At 41.7% G+C, this 17,361-nt stretch overlaps 1 protein-coding gene across 3 annotated transcripts in view; it reads right to left on the reverse strand.

Annotated features, from left to right (window-relative positions):
- Window positions 1-17,361, reverse strand: part of NXPH1 (neurexophilin 1) — a 170,621-nt gene that overhangs the window by 7,823 nt on the left and 145,437 nt on the right. The window lies entirely within an intron of this gene.

The raw sequence follows: 17,361 nt of genomic DNA on the forward strand, positions 1-17,361 counted from the left end.
AAGATTTTGAAAATGCTCTGACTGCAACTACACTTTCAGGTGGTATGCAATGGATCCCGCTGCAAAAAAAGCAGACCTCTTTCTCTTGCAACGGTCAGCAATGTCAAAAGTGTGATGGGTTAGGGTTATATTGTTTTTAATTTGGATTGTGCCATCACTGGAGGAAAGGTTAGTGAGAGGGGAATTAGGGGGTCCATGTCTCTTCAGAGGCAGTTTTAGGGTAGCTTGACCAGTTCAGCTGCATTGGGTGCTGTGCTGTGGGGGGGGGCACAAAAATGCTGTAGAACAGAGGGCGAGAAGCAGGGGACACGCCAAATTTTAGCATCACACAGGGCACTGATGAAATTGAAGAGCCCCAAGTCAGTCACTAGTCTCTTTTTATTTTATTTCATGAAGTGGCATTTTTAAAAATGACTCTGCTGGTGAGTTTGCACCATGCTGACCTCACCACCGCCTCTTTCCTCCTTCTCTGCCTTCAAGTGAGCACCAGCAGGGAAACTGGTGAGTGGCAGAACTCCACCACATCCTCTGCTACAGCTTGGACTGTGATAATACCTCTAACCTTTGCATAACTGCAGTGTAGCCTACTATGCCAACATAAGAATCATGTCCATTACACTTGCCGTATACACCTCTGGACTTGTCCATCACTACGTCGTCGTCTTCTTCTTCTTCTTCTTCTTCTTCTTCTTCTTCTTCTTCTTCTTCTCCAGCTTAGATCAGGCAGTACCCCCCTCCCTGCTGGATTTCAAGTGCTCGACAAGAGACTTTTCTATTTCAGCAGACATTCACTAAGCCTGTCTACGGAATGCTGTTTTCACCTGTGCTTTTTGTTTGTTTTGAAAACGTCATATTTTGATAGCTGGATCATTGTGTTGATCATTGTATAAACCACTTTGCAACCATCTTGTGGTGGGGAAAAAATGGCCTATACCTATTGGGGCGGGAACCCAAACAATTTCTGGTAATAACTGATTGCAAGGGCATTGTCATTTGCCCATGATACAGCAGGCTGCGTGTAAGTCCCCCCTGAAGGCTGCCATTATTCACCTGGTGAGCCTCTATGAATGATTCAGGATCAGGGTGGCAGCCAGTTTCAAAAGCGTTTCCGAAAATAATTACTGAAACCAAGGTGATCTAGCAGCTCTTTCACTTGGTGACCCGTGTTTCGTCAATAATGAAATATCGCTGCTCAATAGTCTGTTTTTTTGACCAGTGTTTCGACTGAGGCATAATTTGCCCAAGGGCATATTAAGAAGACAGAGTATATTTTCATGATTAGGGAATTGATCTGTCTGCCTCGTTTCCTTCAGCTTGAAGAGAACACCCCTGTCACCTGCTTTTAAAGGCTGGGGACATTTCTGCAGTGACACTTGACTTCATTAGATGTGTTTTTCATGAGTATTAGTCTCTTCCCAGAGACCCCTGAGGGGGAAGCTCAGTCATTCATTTATGTCAAAGCCCATGAGGTGTTTTATACTCAAAGACATCCGTCATGTATACGAACTAGTGCCTACTAAAACTTCACAGGCTGAAAATTAGATTGGTTTGAAGGAAATCCAGAAAGGCCCAGAATGCGTCTTGATTTCCTGCAGCCTTTCCAGGTTACTATAGAGCTGTATCATTACCACATTGGTTTGAGTCAGAATCCAAAAAGAAGAGAGCTCTCCCTTGCCAGCACATGCAGAGGAGCTTTTGTCTTCTTACATCAGAACAGAAGCTCCTCTGGCTAGATTGTTACATGACAAAGGTGTACTGAAGGATGGTGGGGAACTGGCAGACAAAAGCCAAATGAATGCTTCCCACTGCTCTTCACAGCAGATGATTCTGGAACAAGATCTACATCTAAAACATTGTTTCAAGGAGTGCATTTTAAAAGCTCAAAACAAATAGGATCTGCAGCATAATGTTACAGCATGAAGTGCTGTTGGTCACGCCATTTCATCCCCTGCTCCAGTTTTTTTATAAAAATAATTCCTCACTCCCAAACAGCATTCTGTTTGCATTGAACATTTTCAGATCTCATTAAGCTGTTTCTTGGAGATCCTTCTTCCCCGTCTGGTTAGAATTTTTCTCCCCAAAAGGTAAGGTAAGGTAAGGTAAGGTAAAGTAAAGTAAAGTAAAGTAAAGTAAAGTAAAGTAAAGTAAAGTAATGTAGATTTTATTGTGCAGTCATACCTTGGAAGTTGAATGGAGTCCGTTCAACTTCCAAAATGTTCAAAAACCAAGGTGTGGCTTCTGATTGACTGCAGGAAGCTCCTGCAGCCAATCAGAAGCTGCGGAAGCCCTGTCAGACGTTCGGCTTCCAAAAATAGTTCACAAACCGGAGCAGTCACAAGTCTGGGTGAGCAGATCAGGAGGTCTTTTAAAAGAATTTGAAAAATCCCTAGAAGATAGGTTTATCCTCGGCCCTGTATACCTGACAAAGCATCTCCACCCCAGTCATCCAACCCAGACACTGAGATCCAACTCCGACGGCTGTCTAGTGGTTCCTTCAATGCAAGAAGTGAGGTTACAAGAAACCAGGCAGAAGGCCTTCTCAGTAGTCGTACCCTCCCTGTAGAACGCCTTCCCATCAGATATCAAGGAGGTAGTTTTAATGTTTAATGTTTTATTATATTTTTGTATGTGCAAGAATCCTCCCCAAGTGGTTGGGGCAACCCAGTCAGATGGGGGGGGTGTTTACAAATCTTCTGCAGGCCCCATTTGTCCACATCTATTAGCCATGACAAGATAAACAGGGACTCTGCATTCCTATGCTGCATATATACTTTTAATCAGTTATCCTGCTGGGCGAAGACTATTACCTTCATAGGAACCAACTCGTAGGAGCCAAAGTCCCTTCACCCGCCATAAAACATTTGAGGGGGCCAGCTCGCAACCCCATGTTGATGGGCATTGCCATTCAAATTGTGTGTGTGCATCACACCATGTGATCGATAATGTGGGGCGGGACTTATCTGGCCCCTCCCCCAATATTTTATTCAAGTTGGCACCCCCAATTAGCTTTATGTGATGTGGCACATGATGTGGCATGTCCAGGGATATATTCTTTTTTGGTCTAAAGCTATTATCCATGTCAGTTTTGCATTTGTGAAATCATTAATATTTGCAGCTGTTCTTGTACTTTTAAATTATATTCCTGTAGTGTGATGATTAACAGCAGGACAACGAAAGTGGATTTTGCATGCATTTATGGTTGCTAAGAGACTTTGGGCCTCGAATGAACAATACCCATCATCTATTACACAATGGTCTGAGGACCTCATAGTCCTGGCTACATTTGAACATATTTCAAACACATTAAATCTGTGTGGATACCTATGTGGACATTTAGAGGGCTTGTATTAATTAATCTATTGCTTTTTGTAATTATTTTTATTAAAGATTTTATTGGGTTACAAAAGGACATGCATCGTTTCTATTTTCAGGTCATAAAAGTCTTTTCTACAGATCAGTTATATTTGATGTGAGGCTTTAATGTTGTATACAGGGCTTATATTAATTTATAGGTTTAATTTAAGATTTGTGTGCTGGTGCTCATTACGTTCCTGTTGTGGACTGATGTTGGATTTTCGTATTATTATTACAGTACTATTATTTATAACTATTTTTATTTTATATTATTGTCTTTAATTCTTTCCCCCTCTTCATTAAACTATTATGTGTATACAGTGGTAGCTTGGTTCACAAATGGCTTAGTTGTCAAACAAATCGGCTCCCGAATGCCGCAAACACGGAAGTGTTCCAGATTGCGAACGATTTTCAGAAGCCGAACATCCAACGTGGCTTCCACAGCTTCCGATTGAGTGCAGGAAATTCCTGCAGCCAATAAAAAGCCGCGCCTTGATTTTTGAATGGTTTTGGGAGTTGAACAGACTCCTAGAATGGATTAAGTTTGAGAACCAAGGTACCACGAGAGAGAGAGAGAGAGAGAGAGAGAGAGAGAGAGAGAGAAATAATGCAGGATTAGATGGTCTTTGGTTTGATCTAAGAAGGCAGAGGGACGCGGGTGGCACTGTGGGTTAAACCACAGAGCCTAGGACTTGCCAATCAGAAGGTTGGCGGTTCGAATCCCCGCAACGGGGTGAGCTCCCGTAGCTCAGTCCCTTCTACTCCCAACCTAGAAGTTCGAAAGCACATCAAAGTGCAAGTAGATAAATAGGTACCACTCCAGCGGGAAGGTAAATGGCATTTCCGTGCTGCTCTGGTTCGCCAGAAGCAGCTTAGTCATGCTGGCCACATGACCCAGAAGCTGTATGCCGGCTCCCTAAGCCAATAAAGTGAGATGAGCGCCGCAACCCCAGAGTCGTCCACAACTGGACCTAATGGTCAGGGGTCCCTTTACTTTTACCTTTAAGAAGTCAGTCCTTTTAGGGTCACCAGCATAGAACCCACAGGCATGCATGTGATCATAGATGTCTTTCCTTGTGCCCACAGAGGCCCCTCTCCGACCCTTCTCTGCACTGAAATTAGTCTTGTTGTAGCCAATATAAGAGTTTGCAATCTGTGCTTGGTGTATTTGTGTGTGTGTGTTTGTGTGCCTGTTGCTCACAACAGTTTTCATGGTTTGCAAATGGGCTCACAAACCCAATAAGGTTGGTGTGGGAACTGCGTTGCAGTTCTTCTGAAAGCTCCTTTCTTATTTTATTTCTTCTTTTTCTGTTAGTCGAGTCTATTATAATAGCTTGTCAGATAACAGAGTTACAGCATTCCTGATATGTCAAAGCATCTCACTTTACTTTCAACTTAGCGCACATTACACCATTAGGGTACCAGATAGGATGTGATCCAAATACTAAATGAGTTACGAGACTCAGAAGAGATATCCCAGAAGTGCTTTCTTGCAATGTTTAGCCTTCGAATTCTGGCAAGTGCACAGTCAGAACATGCCATAAATGGCAGCGATGCAAGCAAATTTATAAAGATTTGGAGGAGGATTGAAATGTTAACTGTATGAAATATCCGATTAACTCTTGCCCTCTGCTTCACATTTTTAGAATGAATTTAAACTAAACTCCTGAAGCCCAGTGCCAATGTCGTCATTACACATCCTACCCCCCCACCCCCACCCCCCGCCTTTGGTAGATGATTATGACTTTTGAAAAAATCACAGCAGTTCCATTCTGCAGGGGATTAAAGTTTCCTGGAATAAATTAGAGTGGGTTAAAAATGTCCAACAGAGTTTTAAGGCCTCTGCATAATATAGGCATCACAGAGTTCTCTTCGCGATGAAATGAAACTCTAGCTAGGTAAATAACATTTGTCAAGGAACTGGTGTCCTGATTCTACACTCCTGTAAGCCCTCTTTTATTAATATTGCCTGTGCCATTTCCCGCGTATGTGCAGAAAAGAATATTAAATAATTCTAGAATTTGCCTGAAAGGCCACTGAGCAACATTTTAATCAAAATCTGCACTGCGTTCCACTTTACATATGCCACTGGTTTAAGATGCCCTTTTTCATATGAGCCGCATCCTATGTTATAATATAGACCTAGTCCAAAATAGTCATTCTGCTCAGAGTAAGAGACAACACACTGATGTTTTCTTTTAAAATATATGCTAAATTGTGACTACAATACTATGAGTGATGGGTTTTAGGTTTGGTTTCATTGCAACAAGAACACATAAGGCCCGAGGATGCCAAATTGAGGCAAAATGAAACCAGAAATTCATGTGCTGTGGTTTAGGAGACCAGCTTTTATTTGTTTCTTTGAAAATTTATACTCAGTTTTTACTTATTAAATAAACTTCTGGGCTGTAGTTAGACCCAAAGGAATGCATCACATGATGGTTCCGGAGAGGGAGAGGGCTTGCTCTTATTCACCTCTTTGCTTTTAATTAATTTTTCTATTGATGTTTTTATTTCATAAAATTTAGAGACTGCTTGATTGTAAAATACAAAATAAAAAAATCTCAAAGTGGTTTACAAAGAGCTAAAACCATATTATCGGGGGAAATTGCAATACATTGAAACATACAATAAGTTAAAATACTGAAACAGATCAAAATTTACACCAGCTTTTCTAAGCATCTGGGTAAGCTGGACTGAACAAGAATAGGAGGAGATGGATAAGGAAAAGAAGGCAACAAGAAGCACACTGTTTGGCTGACTATATAAAACTCATCTGTTCACCCAAGCTTTTCATGGCATGTGATCCAGCTGCGTTGAGGCATTATGAACACAGTAACATAGAAAGCTGCCTTTTACAGAGTTAATCCATTGGTCCATCTAGCTCAGCATTGTCTACACTGATCCCCTGATTTGTGATGTATTTTGTACTTGTTTTATGAACGTAATTTCATTTGTCGATTTTATCTATTCACCGCTTTGGCAATTACACACACACACACACACACACACACACACCCCGGTACAGCTACATATCACTTGAAGTAATCAAAATGTTCTGGGTTTGTTTTGCAACAATTTTGTCAGGTGGTCTACCATGATCTTAGATTACTGAGGGCTCAAATGGAGATTTGCCTAAGGCTGTTCACTGGTTTCTTGAAGCTAAACTGAGATGTGAAATGGTGGCTTTCAGCTTATAGCTCAAGCTCTTAACCAGGAAAGGCAAGACATGCAAATCAATCAGTACCGTATTTTTTTCGTGTATAAGACTGGCTCCTGCAGCCCCCTGCCAACTCAACCACCAGACCAAGAGCACCCGCTGCCAAGAGCTACCTCGGCTATCTCTACTTGTATTTTTTTCTCTTCCCCTCAAACCCCCACCCTGTCCCCATGCTCTGCCTCAGCATCCTGCTTGGGAGCCTCCTGCTTATCGCTTACATGGAAAGGCAACGGCAGCAGCCACTGAGGGGGAACAGCTTCTGCATCTTTCCGCTCCCACCACTTATTGTCCGGATTTTCACTTCTATTTTAGAATTTTGTTTGCTTAGTTTTGGATTTTTTAAAAAATAGGGGTCGTCCCATACATGGGGGCGTCTTATACATGGAAAAATATGGCAACCAGGGCCGATTTAGGTTTGATGAGGCCCTAAACTACTGAAGGTAATGGGGCCCTATATATCCAGCTGTCCTTTGTCAACAACAAATTGTTGCTGTTTTTTGTGTTGAATATATGCTATATGGTAATTAAGAACAGATTAAGTTTGAGAACCAAGGTACCACTATATATAGAAATGAGCAAACCAGTGATATTTTAGGGAGCAGGCTAAAAGGCGGGGCCCATTACTTACATCATAGGAGCCTACACAACACAAAACACTGTTGCTGTATGTAGGTTTTATTTTATTTGTTTTTTATCTATATTTTGGAAATGTACATCCAGTTGTTTTTTCTTTAATTCTTTTTGGGGCCCCCAAGAGAGTGGGGCCCTAAGCTATAGCTTGTTTAGCTTATACATAAATCCGGCACTGACTGTAACCATGGATGAGCAAGCAGATATAAGTGCCAGTTACTATACTTATTCCCACTGACTGAAATTTCTGAAATATGCTGTCTTACCTATACATCAGGGATGAGGAAACTTTTTGACCTGGTGTGCTGAGGTCGTTATCGCCACAAGCACCATGAGCCAAATTTGACAGGTGGGAGGCCCCACTGATCTGTCAATCACCTGACATCATGATGACATCATTATGATGCCAGGTGACAACAGTGCCTTTAAAGAGTGTTTCCAAGCAGTTTCTATTGAATAAGTTCCAAGTGGTTTCTACTGAATGTGCTCTATTTCAATAGAAACATCTTGGAAATGCACTTCAAAGTGAAGGACATGCATTTACCTTCTATGAATTGATTTTAAATAATGGGTATAATTAGATGGTGGTCCATGGAACCTGAATCTCATTTGGTTCTGGTTATTGTACAGAATCCTAGATCTCTTATTCCTTTGCTTCCCTTTTTTCTTTTTCTTTTGTTTTTTGGAAAAAACTTTAAAAAGTGACTTTGCTTACAAGATGGCAGGGGGCATTGAAAAATGTGGCACTTATGAGACCCCAGCCCGCCCACCATTTCAGTCTGCCCAGAGGCATCTAGTCATATCAGTGAGCATATGCAAAATATATGCAGATCTGGGTCATGTGGCTGCACCTTGAGTCAAGAAAGAAAGGAAGGAAGGAAGGAAGGAAGGAAGGAAGGAAGGAAGGAAGGTTGGTTCCAGGTGCCAAATTCTGCATCAATAAATCCATCACACTTGCACCCTAAACACCTGAAGAAAACCCGGATCCACCCAGATCCTGCTTACATTCAACGCAAGAAGGACATTGCAGTTATGTGCCGACTGCTTTTACACAACATGCAATATTCTTTTTACAGCAGTACCTTACCTAATTAACAGTGAGAATTAATAGTCATCAGAATTAATCAAATTCAGTATGAAAGTGCTTGGCTCAGGAGAGCTCTGGTTCAATTGCTAGTGCCATCAGTGAGATCATTAATTTAAACTAGATGAATAGAAAGGCCTTGGGGCATTGACACAGGAGTTGAGGGAGGCTGTTCAAATATTCAGATCCATTTTGGGCTGCATGCAGAGTTGTCAAGTTCTATCTGCAAAAGTCCGTAGATGCTGATTTGCAGTTTTAGGACTGGGAATCCCCACTTCCTTTGGAAATATTAAACAGCCCAGATGCACACCCATTATCTTGAGGCTGACGCTATGACACCTAAAGGTGGGGACATCTTTCAACCAGTTCCCCACAGTTCATCCTGTGCAATCCAGAAGACACAGTGCAACAGAGAGAGGGCAGTTCAGTTAGGGACAAAGGAAGAATTCAATTCAGTTCATATTTAAAGGCAAGCCTACCTAGTTGGCACTTTCTGAAACAAGACACAAACTGAAACACACACATCCTTCCACATTTGCACTTCTCCAAATTTTGCAATGAGGTTCACCAGCCAAGTAATGTGTACAAATAAACATATACTAGGTTAACCTGTGAGAAAAAAATATGTTTATTAGTGAAAATAGTATGCAAGAAAAAATGAACGTACTAGGGGACATTGCACACCAAATGTGTTTATTAGGAGAAATTCACATGAAAGTGCTGATGAACTTTCATGAGGACTTCTTAAAAATATAAACTGATGTTGAAATGTGGAGAACTGACCTGAAGAGTGGAGAATGACAAATTTGCCATATCCCACCTGCTGCTGTTGTTGGAATCTATCTGTCTTGAGAGAAAATGGAGTGCACCTCCGAGTGAAGTGTTAGCAGCACCAAACTGACCTCCCAAGCCTAGGCAGTGTGTATGGAGGTCCCGGGCCACTCAGATGACAAGACCCCACTCTCAGCCTCGCTGATGTGGTCCAGAGCCAGAGCCAGTGTGGTGTAGTGGTTAAGAGCGATAGACTCGTAATCTGGGGAATCAGGTTCGTGTCTCCGCTCCTCCACATGCAGCTGCTGGGTGACCTTGGGCTAGTCACACTTCTCTGAAGTCTCTCAGCCCCACTCACCTCACAGAGTGTTTGTTGTGGGGGAGGAAGGGAAAGGAGAATGTTAGCCTCTTTGAGACTCCTTTGGGTAGTGATAAAGCAGGATATCAAATCCAAACTCTTCTTCAGAGGAAAGCTAAGCAATACATCTGGCACCAGGATGCTGCATAGGCAGGTGATTTTCAAAAACTGGTACTTTATTGTAGTGATCTGTGCTTCACTCATCATTCTGCTCCTACCACCCACATTCATGTTACCAGCCCTCAGTGATTTCTCTGTGTCTCCTTCAAGAACGAAAGCAAACTGTAATGCAAATAGGAAGAAGAGCTAAGATGTGAGTTCCTGGCTCAGCAACATAAATTTACATGCCTCAAATGAGCCATGGTGACCTTTTCTGGAAAGGGGAGGGAACATTGCTGCAAAGAGCAAGAAACCCCCACCCCAGGTGACATAGCTGGTGTGCGGGCCCTTTGATCCTCAAGATGTTGCTGGACTCCAATTCCCATCATCCCTGGACAGTGTCCATGCTAGCTGGGGCTGATGGGACTTGTAGTTCAGTCACATCGGGGGTGGGGGAAAGGTTCCCCATACCTGTCATGCAGGATTGTGGTTCAAGAAAAGGTATATTCACTCCTCATTCTCAGAATAGCATTTAATATCACTATGTAGAATAGTCCCACCTCAGTATCAAACCACCTCTCGAGTGTTAGTTATCTGAAAAATAGTTTATTTTTGAGCCGTTCTGGATATAGACCTGTTTTGAGCTTCATTCTGGTTCAGAGTCTTCATGACACTTTTTCCAAGCCAGCACACACATCTCTCTCTCTCTCTCTCTCTCTCTCTCTCTCTCTCTCTCTCTCTCTCTCTTTCTCTCTCTCTCTGTGTGTGTATCTCACAAGCAAGTTTATGCTCAGTGGCCATGCAACAACACGAATAGGAAAATTAACCTTCGCCAACCAACTTAATTTGTTTGGCCGTACCAAATACTGATAGAAAAGATAACTAAGAGAGGAAGTCATAAAACCACATTATAATGCAATAGAGAATAGCGCTCTGCAGTAATGTACTTGCTAATAACATCCAATATGTTCATACATTTAACAACATTAAAATGTAAATGTTAAACAATTTGTGAGAGGAAAGCTGTTTTTCATCGCTCTTGGAAATGCATTCTGCTGGCCCTGTTCTCTTTTCATCAACTAGGGTAAATCCATCCATCCATCTATTTATCTATATGTCTAAAAGACCCCCTTGGTTTTCATCTTGCCTATAAAGAATGTAAAGAATCGTGAAAAAATGCAATTAACAATCAAACTTTACTATCCCCTTCACAGTCTTTCTTGGGCTTCAGTTACACCCAATCTAACCCAATTAATCTTTCATGTTGAAAGGATAATATATAATAGATAATGACTGGAATTCATAGCATGGTTACACACAGCAAAAGCCTACCGAAATCAATGGGGCTTACGCTCATGCATGTGTGCTGGATGGAACCTTCTCCCTCCCAAACCATACATCTCTATAAAACCTTCAAAACTGAATAATTAATTACCAACCACACAGTTTATCCTCTGAATTTGCAAGTATGATAAATCAGTCCAGATTCAGAGAAGAGGAGAAGATGATGCCTCACACTGGCCCAATATTATCAGCAGTGTTTGAAAAAAAATATCTAAATAAAACTATGCTACTATAGTAAGAAAACTCTTGATTCTTAAAGTCTGAGGCCATTGGGGGCATCAGAAAAGAGGGGATCGTTTCAGCCCACATTCCAGTTGTCCCTTCAATGGCACCCATTTGCTTACCATTAAAGGTTGTGGGGAAAATAAAATGTATTGACAGGGGTCAGTGAATGCAAAATTTGTCCCTGGCTGATTCCTTATTGGGCTTCAGTGGGTTGGGGTTTTCAAATGCATCTCTCTTAACAGGGGCAAAGAACATTAGCGGATGAAGGGTTGTGCACAAAATATTTAAAATATATAAATAAGTGTTGTGGCTTTTATAGAATCAAATTCCTGGAGAGTTGGAAGGGACCCCAAGGGTCATCTTCTTGTTGTTTAGTTATTTAATTTAGTCATGTCCGACTCTTCATGACCCCATGGACCAGAGCACGCCAGGCACTCCTGTCTTCCACTGCCTCCCGCAGTTTGGTCAAACTCATGCTGGTAGCTTCGAGAACACTGTCCAACCATCTCATGCTCTGCCGTCCCCTTCTCCTTGTACCCTCAATCTTTCCCAACATCAGGGTCTTTTCCAGGGAGTCTTCTCTTGAGGTGGGCAAAGTATTGGAGCCTCAGCTTCAGGATCTGCCCTTCCAGTGTCATCTTAGGTTACATTGTTTCAGATTATTTTAATGGGGGGGGGAGTTAGTCTTCTTAGCATAAATTGTAAGCAACCAGACAATTGTAAATTAGCTTATTTTTTAAAAAATAAAAAATTAGCAGCCAACATGGTGGTCCCTCCTGATGTTTTTAGACTCCAACTCCCATCACCATTGTCCTTGCTAGCTGGGGCTGATAGGAACTGGAGTCCAACAACACCCAGCTGAGGAAAGCTGGGCAAGATACTTCTCCAAACATCAAGTTTTGTAATGCATCTGCAGGACAAAGTTTAAAATCAGGAATGTGCTTGTGGATGGATGGAAATGGCTGTGCCACGACTGCGTTTTACCTGTGAATTTGCTGCCTGAGATTACATTTCTGCAATGTCACCCAAAGAACCTTTATGGTGTAATTATGGCTCAGATTGCAGCACTGTCACGAGAGGGGAAGCACTGCTATTTGGAGCACTGCCTCATTAGGAAAGATTTGTAAATGCATCTCCTTGATTTCAGTGGAGTGACTTTAGCTACGGAGTGCTAAAACAAAAAAGCAGAAATTCAGCAAATGGGCTCAGAATCTCTAGCCAATACCCATTGATACTGAAATATATTGTTATTACCTCCCTAATTCCCACTAGCACGAGAATTGTTCATTCTAGGATTCTCAATCTGTTATAAGGAATTTAAAAGCCAATGAAAGAAAGAGGGAGCTTCTCTTACTGTTGACAGGGAAAGACAAAAATGCCCAATAACCTGATCTTATGAGCTATTAAGCTGAAGTACAGATTCATAGGACACAGTATATGAATACACTTTCCTCTAATCAAGTTAAAGAAAATATATAATGGTCCACACTGAGACAAGGCAACATTAAACTACGGTATATACACCACAGTGGTAGTGATGCAAAAACAGACTTGTAAATTGGCATGAATAAAACAATAAAGAAAGGAATAGTCAATGTGGTGCCATCTAGATGATGTTGGACTGTAGTGCTGGCCGTGGGCCATACTGACTGGGGCTGATGGGCACATCTGGAGGGTATCATGTTGGACAAGTCTGCCCTACCTCCACTGTCAGAGGCAGTTTGCTTTTTATTGCCATTTGCTGGGAATCACAAGTGGGGAGAGTGCTGTTGCTCTCAAGTCCTGCTTTGGGCTTCCCATGGGCAACTGGTTGGTTGACCACTGTGCAAACAGGCTGCTGGACTAGGTAGGGCATTGGCCCGAGCCAGCAGGCTCTTCTTATGTTCTTGCAGTCATTTTTAAGTGCAGCTCTGGTCTTCAGCACCATTCAAGTATGACTCCATACTGAGGCAGCCTGGAGGTTTCCATAGAAATCATAGGATTGTAGAGTTGGAAGGATCATCTAGTCCAACTCTCTGCGATGCAGGAATATGCACCTGTCCCAGATGGGGATCAAACCTGAAACCTTGACGTTATCAGCACCATGCTCTAACCAGCTGAGCCACCCAGGCCATGCTGCTTCTGTACTTGTAAAAGCTATTTATTGCCTTTCTAAAAGTTCAAAACAGGTCACCCAGCTACCAGCTACCTGTGACCTGGAGTGACTGCTGTGCAGAGCTTCTTGGTGCCACATGCTTTGAATACAAGACTGTAAGTCTGTAAATCTCAGGAAGAATTGCAGGTAAAAACATGACTATCCCCCGTTTTCCCTAATAACAACGTTGTTGTTTTTCCTTTTCCTAGCTGGTTTTCAGTGTATACTGACTCAAGCAATCACTGAGCACAATTGAAGGGAACAGTGTCTTATAGTCATTGAAATCTGAATTAACTTACCACTATGGAGGCAATTAATGGCAAATATGCTTGAATGGCTTATATGGGCATAGTGATGTTACAAGAACATACGACAAGCCTGCTGGATCAGGGCAATGGGCTTTCTAGTCCAGCATCCTGTTCTCACAGTGGCCATGTCTGTGGGAAACCAACACTGTCACATACTGGTGGGTATTATTTTATTGCAGGGATGAGGAACAGATGACCCTTCACATGTTGTTGGACTTCAGCTCCCATCCACACTAACTAGTATTGCCAATGGTCAGGGTTGGTGGGACTGGAAAATCTAGAGGGCCATTGGTGAGCTACTCCTGTGGTAGAGCAATAATATGGTACAGCCCACATATTTCCCATGAGTCATAGCAATAGGAGAGTAATAAGGGGAACAAGTGTCCAAAGAATAAAACAAACTACCCAGGAGCCAGTTTTTGCATGGAAATCTCCAAAGCTCCCAATCATAAGAACACTTGGCATTTAGAAACTTGTATTCAATTCATCAAGTTCATGATGAAACTTAAAATAGTCATAAAAATTCTGCTTTGATCAACCGTGCAGGGAATAGTTCCAGTATTAAAAATAGAAAGTATGAATCATACAAGTTGGGCATTCAAATGGAGTGAGGCTGTTAATGCAAACTCTGCAAAGTCATCCCTCCCCCAACCAAAAAAATAAAAAAAAATTAAGTAAATTGAATAAAGTATAAGGAAAAATGAGACATGACGGGAGAAGGCTGTAAAGCTTCTCAGCACAAGTCTAACATTGGCAAAGTCGTGTTTTTTTAAAAAAGAAAAAGGTTGTAGTTTTTTTTTGTAGACCTGCATGACACCTTCTGGAAAGGAAGCTTTTTTATTCGTGAAAGGAACAGATGTTTTGGCAGATAGCATAGAAAGAATCCCGTCAGAGACTATAAACTAAGCTTGAAGGGAATAAAAAAAGAAAGTGGAGAAAAATGTGAGGTATAAAACAAAAGCACTAAAATGATACAGATACGGCCAAAATGGGGGGGGGCACATTGTTTTTTAGAAGTCCTCAATAGATGAAGGAAGGAAGGAAGGAAGGAAGGAAGGAAGGAAGGAAAAGTTTTATATGGAAGGAGAAATATTTTAAGGTTTACCTCATCACATTTCATGGCAAGGTAAGGTTGGAAGATTGATTTGACGACTGCAGATGCAGTCGAAACAGGGGAAGTGAAATTTTCATTTCTAAAGTATCATTTGAGAAGAACCACTAATATGTAGCCAATATTAAAGAACAGCTAGTTTTTTAATATTTGTTCATCAAAAAGAAGAGGTTGTATCTAGCATACATTTAAAACACTATTGTACAACTTTAAGCAGTCATAGAATCCTGGCACTTTCCCTCTCATGCTCTCCAGAGACTATTATTTGCAGACATACTGCCTCTGATACTGGTATATAACCATCATGACTATTAGCCATTGATAGTCTTATCCTTCATGAATTTGGGTACCCCCATCTTAAAGCCATCCATGCTGGTAGCCATCACTGCATCTTGTGGAAGTGAATTCCATAATGGGAAATGTGTGCTGTGTGAGGAAGTATGCTGTATGAAGGAGAACATGGGTGGGTAAGTAGGCATGCTCTTCTTCTTCTTTCTATGCATAAATGCCAGATCAAGGAAAGGTATTGTCTAACATACCCCAAGGTGGATAATGGCTATGCCCATAATATTGACCAGTGCCAGTGATCTGACTGCATAGCATAGCAAAATCTCTTCACCACATGGAAATTTAAGTGAGATTTGTAGAAGAAGTTGGTTCTATTTTGGAAACAAGTCCCTCCCCTCAAATTTGTGTGAAGACTTCTGTTTTGTTTGGTCGAACCCACTGGAAGTCTCTTGCTAAGAGACAAAAAATCCAGAGCTTACATAGAAGAAGAAAAGAATTGGGAACCCAAAGCTCAAACCTTTAATAACCTCAGATTTTAATTTTAAAATAGGTCACTCATATAGGAGAAAAAAGAGGTTTTGGGAAACATATGCCTTACATACATATACACAAATGAAATAAAGCCTGTCCCCATTTATTTTGTGTGGATGTTAGATTATTTCTTCCCATGTCATTTCAAAGCTTTGTTCTGGTCTAATCTGAATACATGAAATCACGACAGTCAAGATTCCTCAGCCTTGACAGCTGGTGAGATCAATTTTCCTAAATACGCAATGTAAACACGCACTCACATGAATCCTGTAATGGCTCATATGTAAAGTCACTAGAGAGGAGATGGGCAGTAACCCAAGACAGGATGCAAAGCCACTGGAGGAGACAGGGGCAGAGACTGGAGAAGGAAGTGCAAGTGGAGGGGTGGGGGTGGGGGTATGTATGAACAATGTCTTAGTGCAATGTTTCTATATGTTAACTGTATTTTTGTAATATTTGTTGTTCTTTACAGTGGTACCTCTACTTACGTTCACCTCTGGTTACATATCCTTTGGGATACAAACGTGGCAAACCCGGAGGTATTTTTCCAGGTTTCACCGCGCGTGCATGCACAAAAGCGGTCCCTCCGGTTGTGGAAACCTCGGGATCCAACTGGAGCTCCAGAACAGATGATACTACTACTACTACTACTAATAATAATAATAATAATAAACCTCTATTGTCACTACACCACCTGTGTGCAGTGAAACCAGAGTCTGCAACCGGAGGTACCACTGTATTTCTGTACACCACTTAGAGAGGGATTTTATATATTAAGCAGTATAGAAATTATTCAGGATTGCAAATCGCATTCTCACTTGCACATGTTTGTTTTTCAGCTTGCGAGGGGCACTGAAAAGTGATGTGGCAGAGGGGCAGAGCAAGTCAGTCCCGTCCCCCTGCCATGAGATTTACTCACACGAGTAAACTCAGGGCTCAACCACACTTTCGTTAGACATCTATTTTGATTGTTTTTTGTATCAATTAATTCCCTCTGGGTCTGGGAGCTTATCTTGTTGTTCTGCAGCAGTCTCTTGCAAAAATCTGATCTTGCCCATTGACATGTGTGCCACCTTGACCCCCATGATTGAGGGGGGCCTGGGACTATGCACTGTCAGCAAGCCATGTGCGCACACCCCACAGCATGCTGACCTCACTCACACACACTATGGGGCATGCTGATGAGTTGTGTGGATACTGCTTGTAAACATGACACAAGCATGCCCCATGGCACACACAGCCAGTGGGGAACTTTGGGGGGCCCAGCCCTTTCATAGGAAATATTGGGGGCCTGGCCCCTCACCCCCTTACTCAGTGCCTATGCCCACCAAATCGGATCTATCAAATGAGCGGGAAATCTGAAGAGAGTTTCAATTCTTGGACTGAGAAGAATTAATTGGTGCACAATATGATCAAAATACAGGTCAAGAGGAAGTGTAGATGAGCTCAACATGTCCAAATTGGGCTGTTGTGGCATGAACATCCTGTGTTAAAATAAATAAATATCAAGATCCCTAGATATGACTTCTCTCACAGCCTTACTACATTTACTTGCACAACTCAGGACTCTTTCTCCTATATAACTGATTATCTATATAAGTAATTTGGGGGCTGATTATGTAAGCTACCTCCCTCAACAATGCTGGCCTTCTATTTCTTATTCTTGGTTTATCATTTAAATACCAGTCAAGGCAGCACAGAATGTTATAACACAAGTACTTGTGTATTTGGAATAAAGTAAAAAATCTAATTAAGTGATCACCTAATAATAAGCATGTTGTTATGAACTGAGGCCCTCAATTATTTGGCTTCCCCCTTCCTCACTGGACGCCCAACATACCGTAAATCTATACAAGATTAAGAAATAGGATAGAAAAGTCTCCGAAACTACTTATTGCTATCTG

This window comes from Podarcis tiliguerta (genome assembly GCF_965153285.1).
Source record: "Podarcis tiliguerta genome assembly, chromosome: 12".
Taxonomy (NCBI): Eukaryota; Metazoa; Chordata; class Lepidosauria; order Squamata; family Lacertidae; genus Podarcis; species Podarcis tiliguerta.